The sequence below is a fragment of the Emydura macquarii genome, unplaced genomic scaffold (assembly GCF_026122565.2).
Source record: "Emydura macquarii macquarii isolate MOO-44397 ecotype Brisbane River unplaced genomic scaffold, CSIRO-AGI_Emac_v2 contig_113, whole genome shotgun sequence".
Classification (NCBI taxonomy): Eukaryota; Metazoa; Chordata; order Testudines; family Chelidae; genus Emydura; species Emydura macquarii.
In genome coordinates this window covers 1,287,049-1,305,094 of record NW_027130250.1, presented here as the reverse complement: position 1 = coordinate 1,305,094, position 18,046 = coordinate 1,287,049, and the positions used below count along the sequence as shown (strand labels likewise).

The 18,046-nt window shown below is 47.7% G+C and overlaps 1 long non-coding RNA gene across 4 annotated transcripts; it reads right to left on the bottom strand.

Moving 5' to 3' along the window:
* Positions 1-1,467: 1,467 nt before the first annotated feature.
* LOC137150143 (uncharacterized) lies at positions 1,468-17,297 on the bottom strand. 4 transcript variants are annotated; one of them, XR_010918922.1, is made up of 6 exons: positions 17,277-17,297; positions 16,780-16,896; positions 11,346-11,388; positions 8,306-8,427; positions 8,098-8,182; positions 1,468-3,176 (listed from the first exon to the last, which is right to left on the bottom strand). It is a non-coding gene; the product is annotated as an uncharacterized lncRNA (long non-coding RNA). The 4 variants fall into 4 exon arrangements; XR_010918921.1 differs by lacking the exon at positions 11,346-11,388 and having other exon boundaries at positions 1,848-2,010; positions 2,935-3,176; XR_010918920.1 differs by lacking the exon at positions 11,346-11,388 and having other exon boundaries at positions 1,848-2,010; positions 2,939-3,176.
* Between the last annotated feature and the right edge of the window lie 749 nt (positions 17,298-18,046).

Genomic DNA, 18,046 nt, shown 5'->3' with positions numbered 1-18,046 from the left:
GCCAGACAGGCACAGGGAAGTGACTTGCCTCCAGCCCCACAGCAGGCCAGTGGCAGGTCTAGAAACCAGGTCTCCCCGATATTGTTCCAACGTCCCATCTACTAGACATGCAGCCCCTGACACCCAGTGTCCTGCCTACAAGACCATGCTGCCTCCTGTCATCAGCCAACATGAATGCTCCTGACTCCCCCATCCTTATCACTAGGCCTGTGTGAATGGTTTTGCCTCGGCAGCACAATGCAATCAAGAATTCAGTTCCCTCTTCAGGGTTACCACGGCTAAGCTACCCTTTTAAAGCACCATTAGCTGCATGAAACTGTAGAAGACTCAGGTCTTGGGCACCAGCCAGGTTTCATTTTAATTTGCAGGGAAAGGGGTCTTCATCAGAGCTGGGAAAACACAGCACTACGGCAAATGAGGTGAAAAGCAAATGCTAGTGATGCTGCAGACAGGGGGCCTGAAGCATGCTTGGGAACAGGCCAGATGCTAGTCAGAGGGGCTCTACTGGCCCCAGTGATTTACAGGAGTGAGGAGCCTGCCCAGTGAGTTTACAGGCAGGAGTGTTCAGACATTTAAGCCACTTACACAGAGGAACTTTAATGGGCACTCCAAGAAAGCACCAGTTAATCCATTTTTAAGAGCTACATTGAACCAATCAAGGAATGGCCCATCTGCAGACAGGAAGAGGTGAAATCTAGAGGAATTCTCTTTTGAATGATTCAGCCAACTTTGGGCCAGTCCCTCAGTTGCCCAGCCCTGGAGTAGGTCAGAGCAGGCTGGGTGCTGCTTCACCCTGCAATAGCTAGCAGCTAGCCCCCAGTGACCATCTGAGCCCTAGGACGAGAGCCAAACCCCAGGACGCTCAGTAGCCACACCTCTTCTCAGCACCTACATTGTTAGGTGGTTTACTGTAGTATCTAGGATCCCTAGTCATAGGCCAGTACCCAATGAGCCCCAGCAGCGGGGACTGCAGGGAAGGGAACATTGGTATACATTACATCTCCTAAGGGAATCTCCAGCTAAGGAGGTTGCAATCATTCTGCCACTAGAGCAGTGCAAGGCGAAAGGACCAAGCCAGAGAACCTGACCATCTAGTATTCCTCCCCATCCCAGGGCCAGATGCTTTTTTCTTCTAGGAAGCAAATCCTTCCCCCAAAAAAACTCAGACCTGGTCTACACCTAAAACTTGAGTGCATTTTGCTACATCAGTTAGAGCTGTGAAGAATTTCATGCCAGGTGATGTAGTTAGGTTGACCTAAACCCTGCTGTAAACACAGCTAGATCAAGAGAAAAATTCTTTGGTCAACCTAGCTACTGCCTCTTGATGGGACGGATTTATCAGTGATGGAAAAACCCCTTCGGTCACTGTAGTAAGTGCCTACTCTTACTAGGGTAGTGGCAGCACGTGTAGTGTAGAAGCATAGACACGCAAAGGCTCTGTCTACACTACAGATCTTACAGTGGCACAGCTGTATAGCTGCAGCTGCGCCGCTCCTGTGTAGCTGCTCTACGCAGATGGGAGAGAGCTCTCCCACTGGCACAATTAAACCACCCCCAACGAGCAGCGGTAGCTGGGCCAGCGGGAGAGCGTCTCCTGCCGACAGCACTATCCACACTGGCACTTTTGTCAGTCCGGAGCGTGAAGACGACACCCCCATTAACATTCGCGAGAATGAAATATTGATGGCCAGCAATCTGTTAACAGGAAGGAGAGGACTGGCAACCGTGACATATGGTATCATGCCCATTCTGCGCGAAAGACAAATAAAAGGGAAAAACAAAGATAATGTAGGCACAATAAAGCAGCAAAAGAGAAGCTGAAGTAACCGTGCACATAATACACAGCGTGGCCTATTTCTCTCTTTTGCATTTTATGAACTGAATTGCTTCACAGAAGAAAAGAAACACTTAACACATTCAAAGTGACTCTCTAAAAAGAAGCAACAGCTTTAATTGAATTTCCAAGGGTTCTCTTTTGCCTTTCTTCCCTTCAGTAAAGCTGTCTCTCGCCTGCCCAGAAAGAAAGAGGATCTAAGGCAATGCTTGGAATTACTATTGGTTAAGCTTCCAGGAGTTATAGGAACCTTGGGGTGACTAAACACAGCCCCACTTGGAAAGGGCAGGTTAAGAAACCAGTAAACTTAGGGAGGAAATTATCTTGGTGAGTTGGATGCTAGACAGACTCTAGAGGCCAGGGTTCAACTCCCTACTCTGCTATTGGTCTCATGGGACACTGGGGGCAGGCACTTGTGTCACCTTCATCTGTAACATGGGATCAAGGATAAACATCCTTATGTAATACACTTAGTTCTAAAGATGGAGTGCTATACAAGTTAGCTAGACAGACACCCATCCATCCTCAGACACACCCATCCACCTGGGTAAGGATGGCATTTATCGAGCATGTTTATCCATATTTATTGAGTATGCCTCTATCCATGCCACTGATCAATCACCTACCTGTGATCAGTGTCTAGGTGTGGCTACCTTGCATAACAGGTGCATTAGCCATGCGGCCCAGACTACCCTGTATTGTTAAGGAAGGACTGTGCACTAGAATGCAGCAAAATAGGACATACCAGGACTTTCAAGCACTCAGCAGCCACAACTTGGGTCTAGATTATCAAAAGTGTAAAACCCCCAACATGCTGCAATCAATGCAATAATAATGCTGCCTAATAGTGAGACCACAGGTAGGGTTGACTTACAATTGATCTTAAGACAGTCAGGAATTCATGGCCCTGCTCAAAACGTGGGTGGCCTATTGGTGTGAAATTTCACACAAGGTTCATTTTTATTCCCTTTAAATTCTGTGTGGTTGGCTTGGTTTTTCTTCATACATTTTTAATAGGACATCTTTTAAACTGGGCTCTTGCAGATACTGGTCCTTGGTGTGACCTTGCATTGTTGACTGAGCTTAAAAGTGTGATCTACCTACACAAATGGCAGTAGATCTGGGGCAACGTGCAGGGTATTTTTAAAGCTGTTGCCGATGCAAACTCAATTCAGGCATCCCCTGGCTTATGGGTGCTTGACTTTGCAATCTGAAGCGTCTTCTGATGGAGTATTTTGTGTGAAGTTACAGAAACAAACCAACATCCTCCTGGTCAGCTCTGCAGTGTTCCAAGACATTCAGTGTGACCCCTGCTGCTTGTCACGCCTGGTTCTCGACCTAGCTGTGGTAAAACAGAACAAAGCTGGTTGCTGAATGAGACAACTCTGCTTGGTTGGCTATGACAGCTCTAGCATATGGCTGCTAGCTGGCAGAGACAACAGCTTGGAAGGTGGCTCTGCAGGTTTGTGTGTAATGAAGTGTGAAGGCTGGAGAAGGAATTCCCCAAGCAACCCCAGCAGGATGGAGATGCGCCTCTTGCCTGGCTTGCCATCTGTTCTCTACCCCCTTCCATTCCTGTTTAAAGCACCTTGATTACTGAAGAGCTCTGTGAGAAGGCAGAGCAGAGGGCATGTGGCCGTGTCTTGGTGCTCTGAATGGGAAGAATTCTCTTCAAAAAACACATACCTGCTCCCAGCAAGCGAGACACAGCCTCCCAATTATTCAACAATTAGACAGTGCAGGCAATGAGGCTACTGTGCTTCAAGTGGAAAATTGTTCGGCACAAGCCTGAAATGCTCATTTGAGGGAGGCCTGCCTGAGATGATGGTGTGATCATTTCCCAGATCCATGTGTGCAGTGGAGAGGCTGCAGGCTGTGCCAGCCGTTCTAATTAAGCTAGTGCCACCATCAGATTGTTTGTGCGCTGGCTGGTAACAGAGCCGAGCCGAGGCCTCTCTGCTCCTACCGATGTGTATGAGCAGATACGAGCCCATGCTATGCTTCAGCAGAGCAGGTGTGTGGATGGCAGGCATGAAGGCAAAGGAGCCCCCATTCATCCCCGGTATCACGTAATGCCAAGTTCTCATCTGGTGAATCCCTGCTCCCCCACCCTCCTTTGTTTCTTCTGATAGCAGAGAGGCTGTTACAGCACAGCATGATTTAGTGCGTTCCCTTACAGAAGCTGGGGAAGAAGGGCTGGAAACACTGTATTGCGGAGGCCTGGTCTACTCCAAATTAGGTTGTCTAGCTACGTAGCTCAGTGGTGTGAAAAAGCCACACCCCGAGCAGCATAGTTAAGCTGACCTAAGCCCTGGTGTAGACAGCGCTAGGTCAATAGAATTCTTCTGTCCACCTCCAAGAAGCAGTAGCTAGGCTAATTATCCACACCAGTAGGAGAACCCCTCCTGTCAGAAGAGGTAGTTTCTACACTCAAGCGCCACAGCAGCACAGCTTCCTCCATAGCATCTCAAGTGTAGACACAGCCTCAGACTATTTGCCACAGGGAGTGGCACTGCATAAATGGTTGCCCTGGTTTTTCCTAGGACTAACAGCACCCTCACAATTCATTCATGAGATGCACTAGATCCTGTCTTCACAGCACCAGTACAATCACACCTGTATTATTGCAGTCAGTTCTGGGAACCAGAACCCGTGACAGGCTTGGGAGGATTAGATTATTGGTTAAACAAGTCCACTGTGTACATGCTATTAATCGTAATTCTATTAATGGTAATCAAAACGTACAGATAGGCAAAGAAAGGAAAGTGCTGCTTGAGAACTTCGAGTTTGATTTAAGGATATTTACGGTATATACCTTGCAATGTGACATTGAAAATTGGTGTTTTAAGTTATAAAGCTTTCACTTTTGAATCTCAATATCTACAGTAATGGTCTGACCCATAATTTTCCACAACTGTAAAAATGTAAAGGGATAAAAAACATGCTGAAGAATAAACATCGTCATCTGTCAAAATTATAAAATATCAAACTCAGGTTCTGCCAAGCCTACATATTGGAGACAGTTTGGAAAAAGCTGGGTAGGTTTAAGGAGTGACACAAGAGAAGGTTAACAGAACAATGTTTCTAGCTTGGCTGACGGGTGACTAATAGAGTGGGCAGACAATTGCAGTCTGCAAATATCAAAAGGGTACAAATGTAACAATCTCCTGTTCTACTCATCACCAGGTTTTGAACCTAGGACCTTCATCATCACAGCACAAAGGTTTGCCACCTGCACTAAAAAGAGCTCCATTAGGTGTTAGCAGGAGCAGGCTATTATCTTGAGGTGGACCAGCGATTAGACAGGGACATGGTATACTTGACCATAGCTTTTTCCAGCCATCCGTGCTGGTTGGAAGACACTGGAAAATGTACAAGAGCTAAAGGAGCAATGCCATTAACTGGCAACAGCAGTAGCTTGTTATCCTCCCATGGACCAGCCATCAGAGGCTACAAGTTTGCCAGTGAGCAGCACATGCAGAAGAGCTGGTTGGAAAACAGTAGGGAAAAATCCTATTCATCAGTGAGAGACTGGATGACCTAATTAGGTCTTTATCGGACTTCCATGATCTTTTGATGTGTACAAACCAAGCAAACAAGATCCACGGCTAAACTGTTTCAACTAACACAAGTCAACCTAGCTCCATAGATGTCAATGGTACCCTGCCAAGTTACACAAGCGAAGAATCTGGCCTCCAGCATCAAGGCTTAACCCACTTCTAACAGTAACACCCCCAGCCCTTAACTGTTGGGAGGCTACATGCCAATACAGTCGAGAGAAATCTGGTCTTTAACACTAGATCAGTGATTGACAGTTAAAACTGAATTGGTTTCATTTGATTTCCTTTGAACACCTAGGGAACTGTTGCAGGGTACACTCACCGCTGCCGTAACATCTGGGTATTGCTTCTCCACTGGTCTGGCACCCCCTCCTTCAGCTGCTTTCTCCAGTTTCTCTCGGGACTCTGGACGCTCCCTTTTCATGGCTCAGCCCTCTAGCCCGGTCCCTATAGCCCTCCCCTTCTGGGGGTAAAGCCCCACTGGACAATCTGTATCTGCCATATCAGGCAGTCTTCTAGTCCACTTCCGGGCCATATCCCCAGCCGCCAGTAGAGAAACCCAGCCCCACCCACTACTCCAGGTTCTAGCCAGGGACTATGCCCAGCAACCCTTGTTTGCTGAAGCGCCAACCCTCTTGCTGTTTCCCTTTACTATCATCTGCTTCCCAACCCCATGCTTCCTCCACTCCCAGCCACTTCTCCCCTCTCCCAACTTCTTCCTAGTCCAGCCCAAGGCAGGATCCTAGAGCTTAATCTCTCCCTAGAACACCTCCTTGTACCTAGCCAACTCCCCCTCCTCTCTAGGGAGTAACTGCAGAGCAGAGCTCCTTCCTGCAGCCCCTTCTTGCTTGCTCCTTCTTTATCAACCTGGCCCAGCTCCTTCCCCAGATGGGCTTCATCAGCCATTAGGCCTCATCAATCCCAGGCTTTCCTGCAGGCTCCATCTACAAGGTTGATCAGCCTATTTTACCTGTTCAAGATTTGGGTGACCTAGGGCCCCCTCAGTCACAGGGATACCAAAGAACAAGTCCCCCCCCCCATTCCCACAGTGCAGCAGTGGTGGGTTACACCCGCACACACGCTTGTTGCTTTAATGCCTTCATGCTATTTGCATAATATTATTGAAGTACTGAGGCTGCAGTCACGTAAGTCCCTTTTTTACTCAGCAGAAAATTAAATTACTCACTAAGAAAGTTTTCAGCACATTGTAATTTATGTTCTGGATGGGAGCGGATTGTTTTTGTATTCCAGCAAATATTACAGCCTCTTGGTCTTAATGAATTCATGAGCATCGGCTCCTAAGGGAAATAGCATGAATATTATACTGGAAAATAGTGTTTGACCAATGTAAGATACTTCTCTCCTCCCCCACCTTGCTCTGCACTTTAAACTTGGTAACATCATATTTTATGCCATTTATCTGTCTGCAGGTGGAGAGCGTGGAATTCAGCACTAGCCGGAAGGTGGCTCGAAGGGCTGCAAGTTAAATGATATGATAAGGAGCTGTGGGGCTCAGGATTAGCAAAAGATGTTTGTTTCTTCTGAAAGCTTTAATACTTCTTATTGCTCTCTTGTAGTGAAGTGCAGGACTTTCTGACCAAAAGCTCTAAAGGGCTTCTGACTGCTGGGCACCCCTTCACCCCCCCCCCCCCACCGAAATGCAGCCATTGCTGGAGTGGAGCACTTTGCACCACTCAACAGCAACTGCAACAGCGTGTGTGTCAATTCAGGAGAGGAAGTGACAGTAAACCCCTCACCTAACTGCCAGGAGAATCAGATAGTTAGGCCTTCATCCTGCAGAAATGTTAGCACATGCTTTACTTTGCACGCTGTAAGCTGTCTGTTGACTAGCCTTTGCATAACCAGGGCCTTTCTTGGGCAACTAGCTCCCCAAGCTAGAACTTAGCTAGGACTTGTTATTGCAGTACGTAAAGGCTCAGTTCTGGTAGGCACATTACAGACACGTTAAGATAAACTCTTTAGGGCAGGGACTGTCTCTTAAGTGACAAAGGGTGGGAGGGGAACAGACAGGAAGTGACTTACAGTAAGTCAGTGACATGGCTGAGACCAGGCTGCTCCACTCCAAAGCCAACGTCCTACCTACTAGACCACTCTGCCTCTCCTGAACTGTGCATGCTAATGGCCACTGCGACAAAGCTAACACTGTGGTTAACACCCCTACACTTGAGAGAGGGAGCCATTGGTGTCCGTCCCCCTCCACCCCCCTCCAGAGATTGACACCCATGGATGGCCTTAAAGAGAAACCCATACAGGAGTCAACACTTAGAAATAGCCATAATGGCACCTTCTAATTCTACCTCTCTTTACAACTGTTTCCCCTCTGCCCTAAGAAATCCCATTTTGCAGGCTCAGCTTTTGCCTGACATTTGAAGGATGAGCTATTAACGATACTAAATTAAAAACAGTTAGAGTATATTTGAGTAGATCATAAAATAATCTGTCATGTCACGATGTCAAGCAAAGTTTGATTTTGTTTTAAATTATGCATGTCTTAGTTTCCCCCCCCTTCCAACCTTGCTCTGAAGCTTTCAGAGGGACATTAATCTACCTGACCACCTCAAAATCCTTAATTATTCACTTTCAGCCATATATCCAATTCCTTGGAGCTCCCAGAGGATTTGCAATTGTTTGAGTTTTTTTCTGAAACTCAGGCTCACCCTTTCCACATTACAGACATCCTACCTGTAAGTCAGAGTTCTGATTCCTCCTCCTCCTCTGCTTTCCTCTGAATCAAGTGTTCTGGCTACTCACCAGGAGGAGTTTTTTCCTTGGGGGAAAAAATGCCTGGTGTCATTTTGGGTTTCAGCTGTGTGTCATTTGGTGATGCTCAAGGTGCTAAAAGTTAAGGGTCAAATGTGTAACTTACTCAAGCTGCTGAGTATTTACTCACCCAAGTGGCTCCCTTGACTTCAACCACTTAGCACTCCTGACCCTGGAAACAGGCACTTCTTGCTTAGCCTAGCCCACGACATCCATTTTAGAGACAGATTCTCAACATCAGGAGGACTATTCCTATGAGAAAGGACATCCCAGCATCAGTAAGGGTTGCATGCTCTAGCTCTGAATCTGAAAGACCTTGCAAGAGCTAAGGTGTTTTGGCTGCATCACCACCCCCATGCAAGAAATAAGGTATTTTCACAAATATCCCTACATTATTTCTGCAGCTAAGTTTGCCTGTTTCTGCCAGTGAAAACAGCTTAGGGCGAGGCTGGCAGAATTCTCTTCCACAGGGCTAAACCGGAAACTGTTGGGAATGCAAAGCTGAGCTGTGCCTGTGATCATGGAACAAACTTGTTAAGAGAATCAACTTCTTATGACCCCGCAAGAAAAAGTAGGATGTGAAAGAAAATAACCAGCAGAAGGAGCAGGCTGGCTAAGCAGATTTATTGGTAGTTGCTGGGGGTCAAGCAAGCAATATATTCCACACAGCAAAAGGGCTCTGTAAGAGGGGAGAGCGCAGGTAAAAGATGCTATTACTGCTTGGGTTCAGGGCAGGTGATGAGGTGGCTTCTGGTTCCCTTGAGTTACTTTTAATAATCAGGGGAAGTTGAAAGTCCACTTGGTCCAGGGAAAAAGGTAATTCAACTCAGAGCTGGGGTGAGAAAATGAGATGCTTTCAAATCAGCAGGTCTGCACTGTACCCACGCAGGTCCTTCCTGGCTGCCAATTAGAGCTGTACCCTTCCTGAACTCTGGTAAATGCTCTTATTTCTTCTCACTAGGGGCACGTAATTCTTCCTTTGCATTCACCAGACAGACAGCTGCTTTATTCTTCATTTCTTGGTGTAAAATCCAGTATGTTTGCTTCACAGTCACCAGTATGGGATCATGTGCAGCTAATCTGGTATCGCACTAGCACCTAGGAGCCCCACTCATGGACCAGGACTCCATTGTGCTAGACACTGTGCCAACCCTGTACTTCTGGGACTGCTTGGAACATTTCCCTAGGAATATTATTCACATTAAAGTAGCATCTATAAGCCATCTGTGCTAGGCACTGAATATATGCATAGTAAGACACCATCCCCTGCACCAAAGAGTTGACCATCTAATTAGACCAGACAGCAGGAGTGGTATTCTGTTTACAAATAGGGACTTACAGCAGTGGTTAAGTGACTTGACCAAGGTCACAGTGTGGCAGAGCTGAGACCAGAACCTAGCTTTACTGAGTTTAGTCTAGTGCCTTAACCAGAAGGCCGTTCTTCCCTTCTGCAAATGTGGCCATTATAGTTAAAATCAGTGCTATGTGGAGTAGCAAATGTGTTCAGATTCTCTGTGGGGGTTGCAGCCATAACCAGCTCAAGCCAACCCTCAAGCACCTGGCTCCATGTTCAGAGTGTCATCTTTGCTCACAAGTGTTTGGTTTTCTATCTCACCTCCTCCTCGCTCCATTAGAGCACTGTTCTATGCCTTTCCCATATTGGGCTGGATTATCCATAATCCTCAGCATCTCATTTTAGCACACCTGACTCCCTGGAGACACTATCCCTGCTTAAACTAACTCAGGACCACATCTTTAGAACCCACTCAAGAAGGGAGGAACAGAACAGGAGGCTAGCCAGCACCAGCAAGGCTAATGGGGCAAACCCCTCCATCTCTGCTGTAAATCCATTGACCTCAGGTGTGACCTTGGCCCCATGGTAAGCATTCTACCTGGCGCACTGCATGAAACCTCTCTGCCAAGTGCTTTTGCACAGAAGGCATGTCTCACCAGCCAGCCTTTTAATCTTTCTGAAACTTGCTATAGAGCAGAACAGATGAGCCGGTTGGATCACTCAGGTTTACAGTCCCCCGAGGGTGAATTAGCAGAGAGATGAACAGACTCAACTTTGACTGTTTTGAATTGTGCCTGCTCCACGTTGCAGGCACATGCTGTTATACAGCCAGAATAAGGGCACTGGGGCCGCTGCAGGGAAACAGACCCTTGGGATTTGCCAAGATGCTCTTGCTAGGGTCAGAGGATGGAATCCTGGATTTCTGACCGTGCTGTAGCCTGGGCAAGAAATTATAAACAATGAGACCCAGGGACAGGCATAGCTCCATTGATTTCATACCCTACCAACCGGGCATCTAGGGACCTACTCAGATTAAACCCCAGCTAAGGATCTGGCCCTCCTTGTCCCACTGGCCCATTAGAGTGGGGGCCTTCTAAGGTGCTTCTGGAGCAGGGGCATCTTATCCCTGTTCCTGCTCTGAACCCCTGCAAGAGCCCTCTGCACAGATACCCCGGGCCTCCTGGGGTCTGTAAAGATTGTGTTTTAAATTCGTGCCTAGAGGCCCCCATGCCTCCTTGTACTGTGCTAGGTGCTGTATAAAACAAATTAGAGATCACAACCAATTGCTTATGCGCCAAACAGAAAAGCCAACAAGAGGCTTACCTCAGTTTTACAGGTAGGGAACCAAGCACAGAGCAATGGGAGGCCTGGGTGTCCAGGACAGCGCAGTACATGGGGTCCTGAACAGTTTTGAAAATCCGGCCTCTAATGCTGGTGTCAGATCCTTTGGCCATCTGGCTGCAGTTGCTCAGCACCTGCAAACCGGGCCCCACATGGCTCGCCCGAGCTGTGTCGCAAAAGCGGAATTGAAACCAGGTCTATTGAATCCCAGTCCAGTGCTTTTATCTAGCAAACCAGGGCAGGGGGTGAAGAGCACTGCACACCCCTAGAAAATGCCTGACTAAAGCCCTTTACCATTGCATCTTGCCTCATTGTGCTTAGTTCCCTTTTCCTTTCTGTATGCCTCTCACCTTTCCTACCCTTTCATTCCGTTCCGAGTGTCTCACAATGCCACCACCTCCCTTTTTTCAAGGGAGAGTTCAGCTTTGTGTACAGTGGGTAGGCAGCAGTGCTAAAGTCTCCCATTAATGGTCTGGCATTTGATACATTATCAGTTGAAGATACACAGAGGGAAGAAATATATTGTGCAAATTACTTGATAATGTGCAGCACCCAGACACCATGACCTTCAAAAATGCCTGTTAATAGAAAGAGAAAAAACAACCTTACTTTACTAGAACACTTGATAGTCTAGATGGAAAACGGAATTTTTTTGTTTTGTTTTTTACTCTAACCGGCTTTACCTCTGCCCTCAAGGTCAATAATCTCAGTAACAACGTTTTCCTCCAAGAAAATGTCGGCCCTTTCATGGGTCCCTGTGGGAATTTAAAGTTCGGGTGCCTCCAAAAAGGAGCTCATTCCATACCACCTGACGGGGAAGGCTCTGCTGAAAACACCTTGTGGCCTTGATGTGCTAGTGAACCAAGCACAGTGACACTTCCCCTCCTCGGGTCAGGCCTGGGAAGCGCGATGAGCAACCAACAGGGATCATGGAACATGCAGAAAGAATAGGCAAGCTTATGGGCAACAATAAGAAAAGCAAGAACAGCTGTTAACTCTCAGTAATGGTCTACATGACCTTTGATCTGTTTAGTTTAAGGGGCAAATTTAAACCCATGCAAACCCCTGTGTGGGCTTTCTTATCTCAGCTTCAGAGTGGCTTCCAGTAGTTTAGCTTAAGTTGATCCTGCTCTGCACACAAAGTTGCACTGGTTTAACTCATTTTAAACTGATTTATGTTTTGTCTACACTACAAAATAATGCTGGCTGACCTGTGAGTGCATGGGGGGGAGGAGAGAAAAAATCACCCTCCCCAGGCAACATAGCTGTGGTGCCAAAACCCTCAGTGCAACTCAACTCAGTTGCAACCCTCAATGCAGCTTTGCCGGAAAGGAATTTCTGCTGGCGTACACCATGTCTACACTGGGCAGGGCTATGTCAGTGTAGGCTCTGTTGCTTAGGACATGGCCTTAGTTAATGGGAGCCGCTCTGTGTCGACCCTCGTAAAGTGGTTTTAATCTGTCTTATGCTGGTTTAGATTGTGTTGGCAAATTTACATGGGCAAGCTAAACTAATGGAACCAGACTGAAACTTGTATAACAGCATCTACACTGGTTTAAGTTAAACTAGTGTATATTTAAGTTAAACCTGTGCAACTTTGTGTTTAGACAAGTTCTGAGAAAGCTTTAAGCTTAACCCAAATAAGTACGTCCACACAGGGGATTGGACCAGTTTAACAATCAATTTAAAAAGTGATTTAAGTTTAAACCCGTGAAATTTTCCTGTGTAGACAAGTCCTGAGATAGGAGGATGGGCGAAGTCTGACTGAAGGCAGTAGATGGGTTAAGGTAACTGGATAAGGGACAATGAGAAGGAGACGGTAGCATGGCAAAGAAGGTGAGAATTGCATAGAATGTTCTGCTGCAAATTGTTATGGGGGCAATGGCAAGAGAGCTGAGCTTTGCTAATCTCCAGCCACCATGGCGCTGACGCAAGCCCTGACAGGCATCAGGAATTCCAGGGCCAATTTCAGCCTGGGAATAAAATTAATACAACTCTTTTTGACTCCAATACCCCCTTACACCAAGGGGGAACTAGATTCCTGAGGTTCCCATGGACAGGAGGGTGGGAGGAACCAGCATTCAACGCTGCTGATTGGATGGTGCAGGGGGAACATGGAAAGCAGCTTTCCCTGTGGGAGATCAAGCCAGAGGAGTAAAAGCAAAGGGAAATGGCATGAATCCTGTGTATAAGGTATAGACCCTTCCCGCATTTGTTACTTGTACTATGGTAGCACCGAAGAATGCCATCCATGGGCTAGGACCCCGTTGTGCTAGGTGCTGTACAATCATAGAACACACGCATGGTCCTTGCCCCAAAGACATTACAATCCACTGTGGCTCATTGAGGCACCTCCCTGTTACAGAAAGGATCACAACACACACACACGCCTGTTATCCTGCCTAGACAGAGAAAGGGTCATGTTCATCAGCACAAAGGCCCCTATCCAGCAAAGTACTTTGGCATGTGCTTCACTCCTAGGGACCACTCAGGTGCTGAGTCAGCGTGATCTAATTGTGACCTCATGGCACGACCATTTTGTTGCTGGATGCTGGGGGGGGAGGAGACAGCGGCTGGCTTGGAACACAGGGGCAGCTCAGCCAAACCACCCCTACCTTACTGCTTTCCTGTGCTGAAGCAGATTAGCTGGCAGGCTGAATCAGGCCATCCGGCCGCTGCTGGGGTGGGATTGCTCTGTGCTCCTGTCCTCTATTATTGTGCATCCCTCTCCCCTTTCCAGGCCACTCACTGGTGCAAACATCCCTTCTGTAAAACTTTAGAAACTCCAGCTGTCTGTAACAAGCATTCTCCAGTGACCAAAAATAATGGTCTGGTTTCCATGGCAACATCCCTTCCCATGTGGGGTTACCATCAACTGTTCTCTCCCTGCTTGCCGTCTCTCCCAAGACAAATTCTGCAGAAAACAATAGCCTCTTCTCCTATTGACATGGCAACATAACTATCAGCCAGGCAGGGGTAACAAAGATCCCCAGCTAAGATGCGATGCGACATGCTGCTGACACATTTGACTCCAATCCCTTTTAGTGCTGTGCACAGTTTGCTCACATCTGCAGCAAAGGGGTTATTTATTCCCTGTCCTTCTTTGCAACTAACAGCCGCACAGAGCCTGGAAATACCAGATTTATATGCTTCTGTGCCCAAATATCTTGACTGCATAGACTCATACCTGAGCCCACCACTTTCCAGGAAGGGGACAACCCTAAGAACCCAAATGCCACTCATGCATGGATGCCATTATGCAGAGTAGCTGGCAGACCCCCTCTTGCTGAATATGACATTGTGGACAGAGGGACAATACACCCCATCACATGGATGTGCCAGGCCAATCACAGAGAATCAGAGGAAGCAGAAACATTGTTAGTGACTGGCCAGAATCCAGTTCCAATTCTTTGTGCCACTGTATCTGTGCAGCCTCCAGCTCTGCCCACTTAAAATACAGAGCTGGACTGTAAAAGGCTTCCTTTTCTATAAAAAAGTGTGTCTTGTTGTTGGCAGAAACTCAGAATTATTCGGCAGTATTCACCCTGAAAGACTAGGATTTTTAAAGGGCCAGGACTTTAGGAAGGTGTTAAGCTTGTTCTACAAGGTTACATCTCTACCTTGTAATATCCATTTGACAGATTGGGAAAACACCGCTAACTGAGGGGATTGTTTTGAAAATTAATGGATTGTAAATCATTTTTGGCAGCCGGACAAGAAATGCTAAGTATTAATACCACCTAGCCCCACAACTGCCTGTACTTTTGGGGTATTGGGATGAAGCATGTGAGTTGAATGGCTATCAATCAGTATTATAGTAGCACCTAACCAAGCCCAGAGGCCTGTTGTGCAAGGTGCTGTACAAACACAGTAGGAAAGAGCTCACAGTCCAAACAGACAAAGGGTTGGAGGGAAGCAAAGGAGTGACTTCCATGGTCATATAGCACATCAGCAACTACAGCCCAAGCCTCCTGACCCACAGCCCAAAACACAGGTAGTTGCACAGAGTAGCTGAGCAACACCACAGAGCTTTATTTTCCACTTCTGGTATCACTGAAGTGCTCAGGCAGTCCCACTCCAGCACTGTTGCAATAGCATTTTGATTTATTTTTAGCAATACCATCAAGCATCCATTTTTAAAGCTCATAAACAGGCCCTGACACCTTCTTAGATCATGAAGGCAGGGAAAGAAAAGCTTACTATCAAGGTGGTGTCCTAACATTATCACCAGACACCTGGGCCCCCATTCATCTAAGCTGTCTGCAGAAACAAGCCCTCTGCTAAAAGGGAAAACATGTTTATAGCAAAGCATTTGGGTGTGAGATTATGTCAGATCCTGCATTCAAATGTCAGTTATCCAGGGAGAGATCTAAGTGACACGCTGCTTCTGAAGCAGCAGCACAGCCTTCGCAGCGCCTGTGACTGACAGCTACAAGCACTTGCGAATGACACTATGGGAGTCCAGAAACCATGGAGGTGAAGGATGTTCCTGCTCAATGCATTATCTTCAGACCAACAAAGTCATCTCCCTGTTATCTTACAGCACTTCGCAGCCCTGGCACACACCTCACCAGACTGACTTTGAAAGTCAGATTTTCCCCACCCAAGTCATTGGTAATGCACAAGGCACTAGAAGCCATACTGTATTAACAGCCTGGGTTGATGTTGGGTGGGATTTTCAAAGGATCTAAAACCCAGATCCCCAAAGGCATTTAGGCATCTAACTTGCATTGGCACCCAAATACCTTTGGGGACCTGGGCTTAAGTGACTTAAGTGCTCAGATCACATTTCAATGGCACCAAGGGCTATACCTTCAGAAATGCCTCAATCACTTATGCCCAGATTTGTAAAGGTGTGATGGTGAGCTCAGCAACACCTCCTAACACTTAACTGATTAAGGAGGTGACTTCTCATTCTCAGGAGGGATTTAGGCACTTAGGAGTCTAAATCCCATGGATTATTTCATGTGTATTACAATAGTGTCTAGATACCCCAGCCCTCATCAGGCTCCCACTGTGCTAGGCACCACACAAACACATAGTGAGGGATAGATCCTGCCCCAAAGAGTTTACAAATTAAGTAGACAAGGTAGGCAATGAGCAGGAGGGGAAACAGTCACAGGGAGACAAGAGTCACAGCACACCAACAGTATAGCTGGGCATAGAACCCAAAATGACCTCACTTCCTGTCCAGTTCCCTACCCATTAGGCCACACTGCCTGCTCTATAGCCAACACATCAGCCCATGGATGAGAAATGAATACGCTCTAGGTATTGGGGCAGTAATTGCCAAAGTTATGTTATGACTGATGCATCACCACTTGGAGGGTGGTGCTTACATTGCATCCACCCTGAAGTAGCCTCCAGGAGGTGGTGACTGAAAACAGCCCTGGGTGCCACAATGTACTCTCCCCTCTGCTTTCTCCCAAGAGGTAGGCATTTGCTTCCAGTCTCCACCACCAGAGCAGAGCATATACAGCCAGTCAGAGAGGAAGAAGATGGAGCCAAGGATCTGCCCAATTACTCCACCCACCTGCTCCATGGAGAACAAAGGGCCTTGTGTGATGGGAGTCCAAGGGGTGGATGGCCTAGTGGTTAGTGCCCCTGATCTCCAACCCCATCACACTCAGGGGTCAGTAGCAATGCCTGGTCCTCACCTCCAGGCCAGGAGTGTTTGGGGTCTCCTCACTGCACCTGCAGCCTTGCCCCTTAGTGGGGCAGGATACCTAGGCCCTCCCTCTCCACTAGGCCCCAGCCCCAGACCCTGTGGGAAGTAACACTGGCAGTTCCCTCCCCATAGAGCACCTAAATCTTTGTAGATCCCATCACACCTTGTCAGTGCACAAGAGAGGCACTGATTTTAGCTAACATTACATGCAGTTTAAAAGGCAATCAACCCAGCACCTGTATTTTCACATGTTTGCATTACAACATCCCCACAAGGTAGGGGGTCAGGGTGTTCTACTCACTGTACGGGTGGCGCCTCCTCCTGGATGCTCTCAGGATTAGTTCTGCAAGGTCAACGCCCCTTCTCGCAGTGCACACTGTCATTCAGTCTGCTTCTCTGATCTGCAGCCCCTTTCTCTCTGCAGGAAATGCCACAGCCACTTTGTGACTCACTCCTCCTGCCAGGTCACACCAGGCTCCCCCCAGCCCGAACAGAGTCCTTCAAATCTACTGGCACTCCCACAGTGACTCAGGCAGTCTCCCCATTCATTGCCTCCCCGGTACCACTTCCCCAGGGGCTGGCTAAGGGAACCCAGGCCTGCACTGTACTCCAGATTCCAGCTCAGAGACCCCACAGCAGGCAGCCAAGGTTTGCCCAAGCCTCAATCTCACTGCTTATTCCCTGGGCTATTTCCTACCCCCACATTCCCCCCTCTCCAGGGTTTGCCAGCTTCTTGCTCCTTCCCTCCCAGGGAGCAACTGTGGACTACTTCTTTCTATGGCCCCTACACACACTGACCTTGTCCAAGGAACGCCTGCTAAGCCCCTGCCTGCAGCCAGCTCCCTGGCTTTATAGAGCCCAGCCTGTTCCCACCCAGCTGAGCTTCCTCTAATTAGGGCGTGTCTCTCAGCCTGCAGCCTAATAGCTTAATTGGCACACCTGGCCTCTATTAACCCCTTCAGGGTGAGAGTAGAGTGGACACCCTATCACATAGGAAAGTGTGAATCTCTCCAGTTTATAGATGGGCACCTGAGACACACAGAGACAGTGCCCAAGGACACGCAGGGAGTCTGTGGCAGAGCAAAGAAGTGAGGCCAGTTTTCCAAAATCTCAGACTGGCACCCTAACCACTAGGCTAGCCTTCCTCTCATCTTACCTACCATTGTAAGGGGCCACGCTGAGGTTGCTACACATTCGTTCAGACTGCATTGCGCAGGCATTGCTGATGGACCCCTTTGGCCTCCCTGTCAGGTCTTTTCCCCCATGGCAGCTGCACATCTGTCAGACAGTGGCAGGGATATTTTGGTACCAGGATAAGAATACAGAGCTCGCTGCCTTGATGCTTACATTATATGATGGCTGCTTTTCTCAGTCCTGGAAAGAAAGCAGAGAATGCAGTCACCACATCATACCCTTTTAAAGTGAGTTTTGTGCTGGCCAAAGCTTGCAGGGTTGGCAGGCCTGGAGACAGGGCTTATCCACTGGACAGGTACAGTAAGGACAGGATAAGCTTTCTTCACACCCTGCCCTGCCAATGTGCTTCAGTCCTGACTACCTCTGAGGTCAAA